At 37.6% G+C, this 12116-nt stretch overlaps 1 long non-coding RNA gene across 1 annotated transcript; it reads right to left on the bottom strand.

The window, feature by feature from the left end:
* Positions 1 to 5272: 5272 nt before the first annotated feature.
* Positions 5273 to 11991, bottom strand: LOC139951067 (uncharacterized). The gene is made up of 3 exons (XR_011787725.1): positions 11861 to 11991; positions 7751 to 7918; positions 5273 to 7087 (listed from the first exon to the last, which is right to left on the bottom strand). It is a non-coding gene; the product is annotated as an uncharacterized lncRNA (long non-coding RNA).
* Positions 11992 to 12116: the final 125 nt, after the last annotated feature.

Below are 12116 nucleotides of genomic sequence, written 5' to 3'. Positions count from 1 at the left end.
GGGAAGGTACATGTTTGGTAGTTACTCTACTTTCATAGAGCTTAAAGGGAAGGTACATGTTTGGTAGTTACTCTACTTTCATAGAGCTTAAAGGGAAGGTACACGTTTGGTAGTTACTCTACTTTCATAGAGCTTAAAGGGAAGGTACATGTTTGGTAGTTACTCTACTTTCATAGAGCTTAAAGGGAAGGTACACTTTGGCTAGTTACTCTACTTTCATAGAGCTTAAAGGGAAGGTACACGTTTGGTAGTTACTCTACTTTCATAGAGCTTAAAGGGAAGGTACATGTTTGGTAGTTACTCTACTTTCATAGAGCTTAAAGGGAAAGTACATGTTTGCTAGTTACTCTACTTTCATACAGCTTAAAGGGAAGGTACACGTTTGGTAGTTACTCTACTTTCATACAGCTTAAAGGGAAGGTACATGTTTGGTAGTTACTCTACTTTCATAGAGCTTAAAGGGAAGGTACACGTTTGGTAGTTACTCTACTTTCATAGAGCTTAAAGGGAAGGTACACGTTTGGTAGTTACTCAAAACAAATATTAATTTAAAGGCGGTGGACACTTTTGGTAATTGTCAAAGACTAGCCTTCACAGTTGGTGTATCTCAACATAAGCATAAATATAACTAACCTGTGAAAAGTTTAAGCTCAATCGGTGATCGAACTTGCGACACAATAATGAAAGAAAACACACCCTTGTCACGAGAAGTTGTGTGCGTTTAGATGATTGATTTCTGTTCTAAATCTGAGGTCTCGAATCAAATTCGTGGAAAATTACGTCTTTCTCTAAAACTATGGCACCTCAGTGGGAGCCTTCTCACAATTATTTATACCATCAACCTCTCCCCATTACTCGTCGCCGAGTAAGGTTTTGTGCCGATAATTATTTTGAGTAATTACCAATAGTGTCCACTGCCTTTTAAAAACTGACTTGGGAACGAGCATTGGAGAACAGTTGATAGTAGTACGTGGGAAACGACTCCCTCTGAGGTAGTGTAGGTTTTGATATGGACGTAATCTCTCACTAAAATATTCCTATCTCTAAAAGCACAAAAATTCGTGTTTTTTCTTTCATCTTTTTCTTGCAACTTCGATGACCAATTGAACCCAAATTTTCACAGATTTGTTATTTTATGCATAATAATTGGGCACACAAAGTGAGAACACTGTTCTTTGACATAAGGCCAAGTAAAAACAGAAACATGTTTAGCGTCCCCGCCCGCTTCCTTTTTACAGGCCGCCTCCTTTTTTATTTTATTTTTTATTTTAGTTTCCCCCCCCCCTTTTTTTTTTTAAATTGGGTTATTTTAAATGATCTCAACAAAAACAATCTGAATGTCTTGTCTGAATGCCTCGACTAAACCGTTTCCTTTATGTTTTGTGTATTTTAGCAGTAGGAAAAAACAATGGATATTTGACATTTTTAACAAAGAATGGCGGCCATCTTGAAATAAAAAATAAAAAGCCCCTCTTCCTCCTCGTGAAACATGTTTTTTTTGTTTTTTTTTTACTCGGCTTAACCAACCGTGTACAGTGCCTTTAACAGCACAGAAAAAGTAACTTTTAGCATTATATAATTATTATGATTACCAGAGTGGGGTTACCATCCAAAATAGCATTCCACATGTATAATTTATGACTGGTATCCTTTTTGCTTAGCGGAAAATTTTGTTTTAAAGCAAAATTTCCTGCTCGGCAGCTTTATAAAATTGGGCCCTGTGGTTGGCATGAACACATGGAAAGACACAAGTTGCTTCGGCCGGGCCAAACGATTCTGAAATAAACTTGTAGGTTCAAAGGAGGGGATATACACTTCACTTGTTGTTTGATTTATTTTTCACCCAGATGTCGCCTTTTTGCGCATCATTCTCGAAATCTATAAAATAATTATCTTTAATAATAACACTTTACTTGTACCTACCAGTGTTCTTGATCTTGGACCTTTCTTGGTCTCAGGTGAATACTCAGGCTAAATTTCGAGGGTTGCTTAAGAAGGATGTTAAAACCATGCTCAGCAAAAAATAAATGCTCAGCAGAAATACTAGTTTACTTAAGTCTGGAAAAAATAGACTTGGGCCCTTTTCGAACCCATGGCTTCGGCTTAAGATTCGGCACTGATGGCTAGCTTGCCCCCCCCCCCCACCCCCATTTTGCTCGTGCTTTGCATATGCGCTCAGGGATAAATGCGAGGATAGAGCCTGAAGTCGGATCCAAAGCTAAAGCCATGTATTCGCAAAGGGCATATAAGTGACTCATTTGCCATCTGGGCCCAATTTTAAGAAGCTGCAAAAGAAGTACAACATTGAATATTCTTAGCCTGAAATTTCTTCCTTGATAAAAAAACTGTCCTAAAACTAACCAAATTTCCATTATTTTGTTTCATATTTCTTGTTACTGGTATTCAGCTGCTAGTTGCTTATCCTGAAAATCACGTGGAACTTGTTTTATCAAGGAAGAAGTTTCATGCTAAGCAAATTAATTTGTGTGCTTAGCAGCTAGAGCCCTATGCATGTGCCTAGCACCCTAGCCCTTCTTTGTTTACGGAGTGCGCCCTCTGTAGCTCAGTTTTAAGCAGGTAGCAACGAGGGAATTTTTGACGTTGATCATGTTGTTATTTTGTCATCTAAAAACTCAGGCAAAATGTCTCCTTCAAGACCGTCCATTGGATTCATCTTAATGTGGCTGTTCATCAGAGGCTGACCGGACCTATCAAGGTATGTTTTAAAGTGATATATTGAGAAACACGCATTTCTTTATACTTTTATGTGTGCATGTTATTGTTTTGATTTTAACGAGAACACGGCTCTTACCGCATGATCGCCGTACACCCTGACCGGTGGTACCTGACCATTGTACGGCTGCAACCCCCTTGCCTGTGATGGGTGATTGTACGTAGGGCACGTACTCACTGATAGATCAAGACACAGATACATACATACGGATATATCACTAACTAAACACTTGAACTGAGTTAGCTCTGCTTCAAATTTACACTAGATTTTCCACATAATATATTAGTCCTTTATGTCAACCAAAGATTCCAACTAAGTAACCATAGACCTAACGTGACTAACAGCTGTCAGTGACACTGTCATCAGTGACAGTGTTTAAAGAAAGGAGTTCCCACATGTGTTGTGTTGTTATTTGATGATTTTTTTTTTCTGTGAAAATTAAACAAAAGATGGTGTTCAAATAGTATAAGTTTTTTTGACATTGCAATAAAGTGATCAAAAAAATAAAATAAAATAAAAACTCCCCTCCTTGGTTAAACATTTCTATAATTTGGAGAAACATAATTTTTAATGCCATTTTGATGCCAAAAGTATTAAAGTTGGCTGTGACCATGGGTGACTAATAATAGTATGTTGTGTTCTGCATATTCAATACATGTTTAAAATCAACAATTTGGTTGGTTTTTCTGTTTGTATAAATTGTTGTTGGGTCATTGATGCCAAATGGTTGTTTGTCATGTTTCCACAAAAGGTCTTTTAAATTTTCTCTTAAATTAAATTATTTACTTTTTTTTTTACGAAAATCAAACATTAGACCTTCAGATGTTTGGAATATTTTGTTTAAAAGTTCTCTCTTTCATTTAAATTTGTGGACATAATTGTATAGGAGAAACACAATTTTTTCCAGGTTTTTGGTATCTGGAGTAGATCTCATAAAGGGGCTTAAATTTGTGAGAATTTTTACCAAAGTTCTTTCTTAGGCTTAAATTTCATGAGAGACACATTTTTTTTTCTTCGGGTCATTTGATGCCAAATTAGAAAAGTTATTGGTAGTGCCTCAAACATGGGATTGAATAATGTTGTGACATTGTTGTATTATTTTCTTTCTTTATTGCAGATCTCATGTGGATTTGGGGAGTCAAAATGATCGACAAAACTACCCGGATTGGAAGAATATCAAAGGGACATCTGATTCCTACATGGACAGCAACATCTGATTCCTACATGGACATCAACATTGTTCCCAACATGGACAGCAACATCACTAAATTACTACATGGAGAGCAATGTTTTTATTCTTTAATGGACAGTAACATCTGATTCATACATGGACAGCAACATCTGATATGTGAGGATAACAGTTACACATCGAGAACGATCATCACAAACTTTCATCATTCAGGATTTTTGTTAAGGGCAGACAGTACACAGTTGAAGGATATGCTTAAAAGTTTCTTTAATCATGTTTATTAAATCCCGATCTTTTAATTAATATAATTTATTGATTTTTTTTTTTTAAGATTCTAAATTTAGTTCAAGTGTAGGCCTACTTATTAAGATCCATGCCATTAATGTTGCCACAATTTTTTCCATGTCAGAGTGTTAGTAATTATTTGATGTCAAAAATTTACTGGTTAAAAAGTTGATTATAGATATTCTTAATTTAATTAAGAATGAACGATTAAAAATAATTCGTGTTATAGCATTGAGACTTCATTGAAATTATTGCTATATTAAAATTGTTTATTATTATTTCAGAAATAAATAAAAATGGTACAATATTAATCTCAACCTGTTTTTGTCCGACTGTCATTATTTTTTTGTCAAACCTGTATTTATTTGTTTAAAAAGATTTATTCGACTTCATAAAACGAAACGCAGTCTTAGCGTGTTCACAATTGATTAAATTTTATTATTTTTTTTTAACTAAATTTTATATGTAAATAAAAAAGACAAACAGGTTTATGTTTCCTTGTGGCCGAGTAGGCTTTGACGGGTAGTCTTGATTCAAGAATTTTATCCTTGAGATAGCGCCCTCTTGTGGCAAAATTAATTACTTACGGCAATATAATCACATATTAATTAATATCGCCACAAGAGGGCGCTCTCTCGACGACTGATCCAGAGACTAGTCGCTACTGTGTAGTATACGCGTATATACAGTGTGTACGTCAAACTTCGTTCTAATATTTACCACCTCAAAATTTTTTTTTCAAACCCGGAAGACGCCATGGCCTAGCGGATAAGGAGACGGCTTCGGAGGACTACACTGGAGACATCTGTGCGGGTTCGAGCCCCGGCCAGGACATCACCACCATGGAGACACCAGAGGAACGCCCACGGACCCCGGACCACGACGAGGAGGCAACATGGCGGAGATACACCAGGGGGAGGCGTGGACCCGGAGAGAGAGAGAGGGGGGAGTGGTGGACCGGGCAGGAGGGGGAAGTGGAGACGAGATTTTTTTTTTTAATTAAATTTTATTTATTTTTAGTAAAAAAAAAAAAAAAAAAATCAAAATTAACGGTGAATGGTTTTTTTAAAATCGCCTGAAACGTACGCTCGTTAATTTTTTTTTTTTTCCATAAAGGAAAATCCAAAATTGTAAAAACTTAAAAAAATCACCACTAATTTTTCGTTTTTTTAATTTCATTTTCTTAAAATCGCCTGAAACGCATGCTCGTTAATTTTTTTTGAAATCAAATTTTTTTTTGAAAAAAAAACATGAAAATCACTGAAAATTACAAAAATTGAGAGTAAAAACATTTAAAACACCCTTAAAACAGTGCGTGATACACTCCAGGGTATCCCTATTGACATTCTACATGTAATAGACATTCTGGTGACAAACAAACTTACAGGAAAGTGTCCTTTTAATAAATATTGCTTAAAATTACTCTAAGGTGACACTTAGCGTAAGTTGTAGGTGCTATATAACTCTTTAACTTAACAATTCAATTGCTCAGAACACATCGTTCGTGACTTCTAACCTTCAAACTTCTTATTTTAAGTATAACACTCAGCTTAACTGTGAATAACGAAGCTGGCGTATTAAAAGTTGTTGTTTAGAAGGGGCATTTACACACATAACCTTGATAACTTATCAGCTAAGTGTATACACATAATACATGTATAGGAGAAATCAAACAAGTGTGTGAAGAAATTAGTCTGGCACCTACATTAAGAACTAGTGTTGTATTACCACTAAGAGACTTGGAACCAGACTTCAAAAGATGGAGCAAAAATTGTATGGAAGCTTACAAGGACCATCTGCATTGCCAACTTTCCATGTTATATAGACCAGAAAATCATAAAAAAAATACTATAGCTATTAATTTTGGGGTCCTCATGGATTTGCGAAATCTAGTTGTTCAAGATAAAATGGTAAAAAGGTACAGTACTGTACTTTCACTAGTAAGAATTAAACTTTATGGAAATGCAGATGTTCACTTCAAGTTTCCATATATTTGAATTCCATGAAAATCGAAGGCCCTGCTCGGTGCGTACAGTGTTTTGAAGATAAATACAATCGCGTGCGATTCAAATACATCAAATTTACCACATATAAATATCAAACTAAGTATTTAAAACATATTTCAAACGCTGACATCTGTGTAAAGTTATGTTTTAAAACTGTACATGTTAGCCTATATGTTGCATGATTGTTCACTACACTGCTTTGGTATTCAGTACAAAATGTTAGTCGTAGCTAGTAGCCCTTTGTTTTCTGCATTTCATTACCCATTCTTCAGGCCTGATGCTTCACTCTTGTAAGGGCAAGGCAACTATTTCTCAGTAAAATGCCAGAATCTGATGGAAATTTGAATTAGTACCAGAGCATTTCAATGGGCACCAATGCAATGACCAAAGCCGTGTGCATGGAGGTAATGGCTGCGTAATTTGTCTCCGCAAAGTATCAGGCCTGATGATTCAACGGAGCTACAAAATGTACACAACAATATTCAGCAAAGTTTTCATTTCATAACAAAAACAGCCACATAGGGCTGTACATGGTAAAGATCTGTTTACGAAGTTCACCTTTGCTTTGAATTATTAAACTAATAGCTTTTCAAATAAATAACAACTTCGTTTCAGTTGTGAACAGTAAAGACTGATTGTCCGAGTGGTTTTATAAGAGTCCATGTAAACAGATCTTTGTACATTAAATAAAACTCACTACGAGAGACATACCTTAACATCTTAGTATTGAATGAAACACAAAGTTGAACTGAATTATCTTGAGACGCTGAGAAGATGATGTATTTGAAATTATGATGAGGCAGCATCTCACATGCTCTGGTCAGTCAAGCTGGCGCATCTTTCATACCAAGGCTTTTCATCATCTTGAGTGTTCTATAAACAAAACATTCAATGGACAAAATTAATGCATGGAATATATGTGAAGAGGAAAACAGTTGCATATTGTATGCATATTGTAATACAGTTTGTAGAAGGTGCTGTTGATTGGTGGTGGATACAGATTGGTCGAACAGAGTTGAACATCCAAGGGGTGATCATATTGGGGACTGGTCAACTGGACAGCAGACAAGTTTTGTGCATCTTTGGCTTTGATACATATTGAAGTCGAAAGGGTAATAGTATTGGAGATGGGTCTAGATTAACAGACAAGTGTGTAAATCTGTCATTAATAAAAGTACAAGGGGCAATAGTATTGGGGGCGGGCCTACAATCCCAGCCAAAATGCTTGGGCCACCTATTCCTATATTGTTACATTAAACCATTCCCTGTACACTTCCCACTGACAATCATTCACTCCCCCGTCCCCCCGTTCAATGTTGACTGTAACGTAGAAGACTGGCAATCAGAACCAACATTGAAAGGGGGCAGGGGGGCCCAATGAGATATGGCCGGGATTGTAGAATAGGGGTTTGCAAACAGATATTGTTCATATTTGGCTTTGATGCAGATTTGAAGCACAATAGGTCAACAAATATTCTTGATGGGTCCAGATTGGCAGTAAAGCTGATTTGTTATTGAAAAATTTCATCACTGTACCTTAATATCCAAGTATTGAATAACTAGCCAAGTTGAACTGATGTAGCTTGAGGCATGCAGTGAGGAGATGATGTACTTGAATTCATGATGATGCCGCATCTCATGGGCTCTCTTCAGTCAAGCTGACGCATCTTTCATATCAAGGCTCCTCATCACCTTAGGAGTGTTCTAGAAACAGAAAATAAAAGAACAAATAATTGATATTCTTTATCCCTGATGCAAATTTAACAAACAAATAATTGCATGATTTACATTTTAATCAAGAATGAAAACAAATCACATGTTTAAAGGGCAATAACCGTTAGGAGAGGAATCTGGGTGGTCCCCCCATAGAAACTTTGCCCACTCCCAATCCCTCCCCCTTTCCCCCATTGATGAAATCATGAGGCAAATCCCTAGATGCATATAGTTAGTATTTAAAGGTGGGTTCTTGGTATCAAGTATATGAAGATAGGGGGTGGGGGATGGGTTAATAATGGCAATGGTGGGGGTGATATCTGGAGACACATTATTTTCAATAAGAAAGGTTTTATGCTAATAATTATATTGAGTATTATTTTACCAATAGTGTCCACTGCCTTTAAAGGTCAATAACTGTGAAGAGAGGAATCTGGGTGGTCCCCCCCCCATAGAAACTTTGCCCACTCCCAATCCCTCCCCCTTTCCCCCATTGATGAAATCATGAGGCAAATCCCTAGATGCATAAAGTAAGTATTTAAAGGTTGCTTCTTAGCATAAAGTATATGAAGATGGGGCGGGGGGTAGGGGTTGAGAATGGCAACGGTGGGGGTGATGTTTGGAGACACATTGTTGGTTGGGAGCAAGTTATCAAAAGGGAGACAAGTGGGTCTATTTTTGGGAGAGACTTGAGGTGAAGAAAAGGTAATTAGGGGCTGGTCCCGAATGCCAGAAAGTGGGGTGCATAGGATACCTATTTGAAGAAGAAGGGGGTACACATCTGTGGGCGGGTCTACTGACAGAAAAGTGGGGTGCAATTGGGATTGATTTATAGTTGAAGTAAAAGAGTTAAAATGTTGAGGGCGGGTCTTGAATGGCAGAAAAGTGGGGTGCCTACATGATACAGATAGTGAAATAGAAGGGATAAACATTTGTGGGCGGGTCTAGAATGGCAGAAAAGTGGAACGCATTATGGATTGATTTTAAGTTAAAGTATAAGGGGTAAAATGTTTGGCACGGGTCTAGAATAGCAGAAGAGTGGGGTCATTTGGGATAGATACAGATTTAAAATAAAAGGGGTGAAATGTTGGTGGTGGGTCCTGAATGGCAGAAAAGTGTGAACATTTGGGATTGATTTATACTTGAATTGTTTAAAATGTTGGGGGTGGGTCCTGAATGTCAGAAAGTGGGGTGCTTTTGGGATTGATACAGATTTGAAGTAAAAGGGACAAAATGTTGGGGGTGGGTCCTAAATTGCAAAAAAGTGGGATTCTTTTGGGGTTGATACGGATTTATTATTATTATTTACAGTTAAAATTGGTGATCCTTGGGGGCGTATCCTGAAAAGCAAAAAAGTGGGGTGTAAGTTGGATTTATTTATATTTGAAGTAGAAGGGGTAAAATGTACGAGGCGGGACCCTCAATGGAAGCTGGGTGCTTATTGGATTTATACTGCTCTGAAGTAGAAGGGGAAAAATGTTGGGGGTGGGTCTAAAGTGGCAAAAAAGTGGGGTGCATTTGGGATTGAGGTAAAAGGGGTAATTCTTGGGGGCGGGTCCTGAATGGACAAAAAAAGGGGTGTATATATGGGGTTTTTTAGTGATTTGAAGTAGAAGGGGGAAAAATGATGGGGGCTTGTCTAGAATGGCAGAAAAGTGGGGTGCATTGGGATTAATATATATTTGAAGTAAAACTAGGTAATTATTGGGGGCGGATCCTGAATGGCCAGAAAGTGGGTGTATATGGGATTGATACAGATTTGCAGTAGAAGGGTTAAAATTTGTGGGGAGTGTCCTCAATGGCAGAAAAGTGGGGGGCATATTGAATTTATACTAATCTGAAGTAGAAGGGTAAAAATGTTGGAGGTGGGTCTAAATTGGCAGAAATGTGGAGTGCATTAGGGATTGAGGTAAAAGGAGTAATTCTTGGGGGCGGGTCCTGAATGGCCTAAAATTGGGGTGTATTATGGGATTCATACAGATTTGAAGTAGAAGGGGTAAAAATTTGTTCTGTCGGTCTAAAATGGCAGAAAAGTGGGATGCCTTTGGGATTGAATATTTTAAGTCAAAGGGAAACATTTTTGGGGATGGGTCCTGAATGGCAGAAAAGTGGGGTGCATCATGGATTTATTCGGATTTGATGTAAAATGGGTAAAATGTTGAGGGTGGGTCTAGAATGGCAGAAAAGTGGGGGTACATTTGGGATTTATTTATATTAGTGAAAAATGGGTAATTCCTGGGGGAAAATCCTGAATGGCAAAAAAGTGGGGTTTCTATGGGATTGATACAGATTTGAAGTAGAAGGGGTTAAAATTTATGGGGCGGGTCTAGAATGGCAGAAAAGTGGGGTGCATTTGAAATTGATTTATATTTTGAAGTAAAAGGCGTAAAATGTTTGGGCGGGTCCTCAATGGCAGAAAAGTGGGGTGCATGATTTATACTTATATCTGAAGTAGATGGGGAAAAATGTTGCTGGTGGGTTTAAAATGGCCAAAAACTAGGGTGCATTTTGGATTGATTTATGGTTTGAAGTAAAAAATTGGTTATTCTTTGGGGCAGATCCTAAATGGCCAAAATGTGGGGTGTATATTGGATTAATTTATATTTTGAAGTAAAAATGGGTAATTCTTGAGGGTGCATTTTGGAATTCTGATTTGAAGTAAAAGGGGTTAAATGTTGGGGGTGGATCCTGAATGGCAGAAAAGTGGGGTGCATTTGGATTGATTTATATTTAAAGTAAAAGGGGTAAAATGTTGGGATGGATTCTGAATGGCCAAAAACTGGGGTGTATATTGGATTGATACAGATTTGAAGTAAAAGGGGTAAAATGTTGGGGGCTGGTCTATAATGGCAGAAAAGTGGGGTGCATTTGGGATTGAATTATATTTTGAAGTAAAAGGGGGAAATGTTGGGGGTTGGTCCTCTGGCTGGCAAAAATGGGGTGCATTTTGGGATTGAAGTAAGGGGTAAAATTTTTGGGGTTGGTCCTGACTTAAAAACAGTGGGGTGCATTTTTGGATTAAAGTAAAAGAGGTAAAATGTATTGTTTGGGGTTTGTCTATGGTCATGACTGGCAAGAAGTTGTGTGCAATTAGGGATTAAAGTAAAAGGGGTAAAATGTAAGAAAGGTGAAATGTCCAGGTTGGTTCTGACTCGCAGAAAAGTGGGTTGGTGTTTGGGTTTGATATCATACAGATTTAAATTAAAAGGCTATGCAGGTTTGAAGTAATTTGGGTATACCGAAATTTAATATTTATTTATTACATTTTTTTCGGGGGGGGGGGGGGCTGAGGGGGTGGGCAACAAGTGTGACTGACTCAGATTTGAAGTGAAGAGAGAGTAAAATATTGGGGGTGGTCCTGATTGCGGAAAATTGGGGTGAATTGAAGAAGGGGCAAATTATTGGAGGTTGGTCCTGTTGGCTGTTAATTAAGTGGGGTACATTTTTTACAGATTTGATTAATGAGGGCCAAAATTTAAGTAATTGAAACACCCTATTATATAGAACAATTCACGTACATCTTGGCTGCCTGGTACTCAGAAAAATCCACTTCGGTATGTTATATTCTTCAGTAATTACATACACTGTCACAAAGTGGTAGTGAGTGGCAGTCACACTGACAGCAAGTGAACTTGAAGTTCATTTAATTGTGTATAGTCTACGTATGTTTCTGTCTATAGCGATTGAAAAACATCTTTTCGTCTTCTAAACGTTTGATAATGGCAACATAACCCCTCCACTCGCTCTACTCTAGCAATAACGTTCGGATTCAGACGCTGACAATGACACCACTTACTCATCGGTGACTGAGTAAGTGATGGTCAGTGGTGGTGGTGTGTGTGACGACGTGACTTCAGTTTAGTTTTTAGCAGATTTTGATTAACAAACATAGTAAAAACAAGTATAATTCTTGCAGTTATTATAAAAACTTACCTTGAGGGTGTGGGTTGATACTCCGGATTTGACAACCGTATATTCGATGGGAAATCTTGGTCTTAACATACGTTTTGTTTGTTGTTTTAAGTGACATATCCACGTGTGCTGCCAACGCCATCTTGATTATTGTTGACACTATCTAAAATTTTACTAGGGAGGGCGCACTCCATAACGACTTTTGTTTGACACTATGTGGGCGGGGCTTAGGGTAACCCTAAGGAAAATTATTTGACCGAATTGACAAACATAGAAT

Source organism: Asterias amurensis, chromosome 18, assembly GCF_032118995.1.
Source record: "Asterias amurensis chromosome 18, ASM3211899v1".
NCBI lineage: Eukaryota > Metazoa > Echinodermata > Asteroidea > Forcipulatida > Asteriidae > Asterias > Asterias amurensis.
The sequence above is the reverse complement of the archived record's forward strand: the minus strand, read 5'-3'. Positions and strand labels throughout refer to the sequence as shown.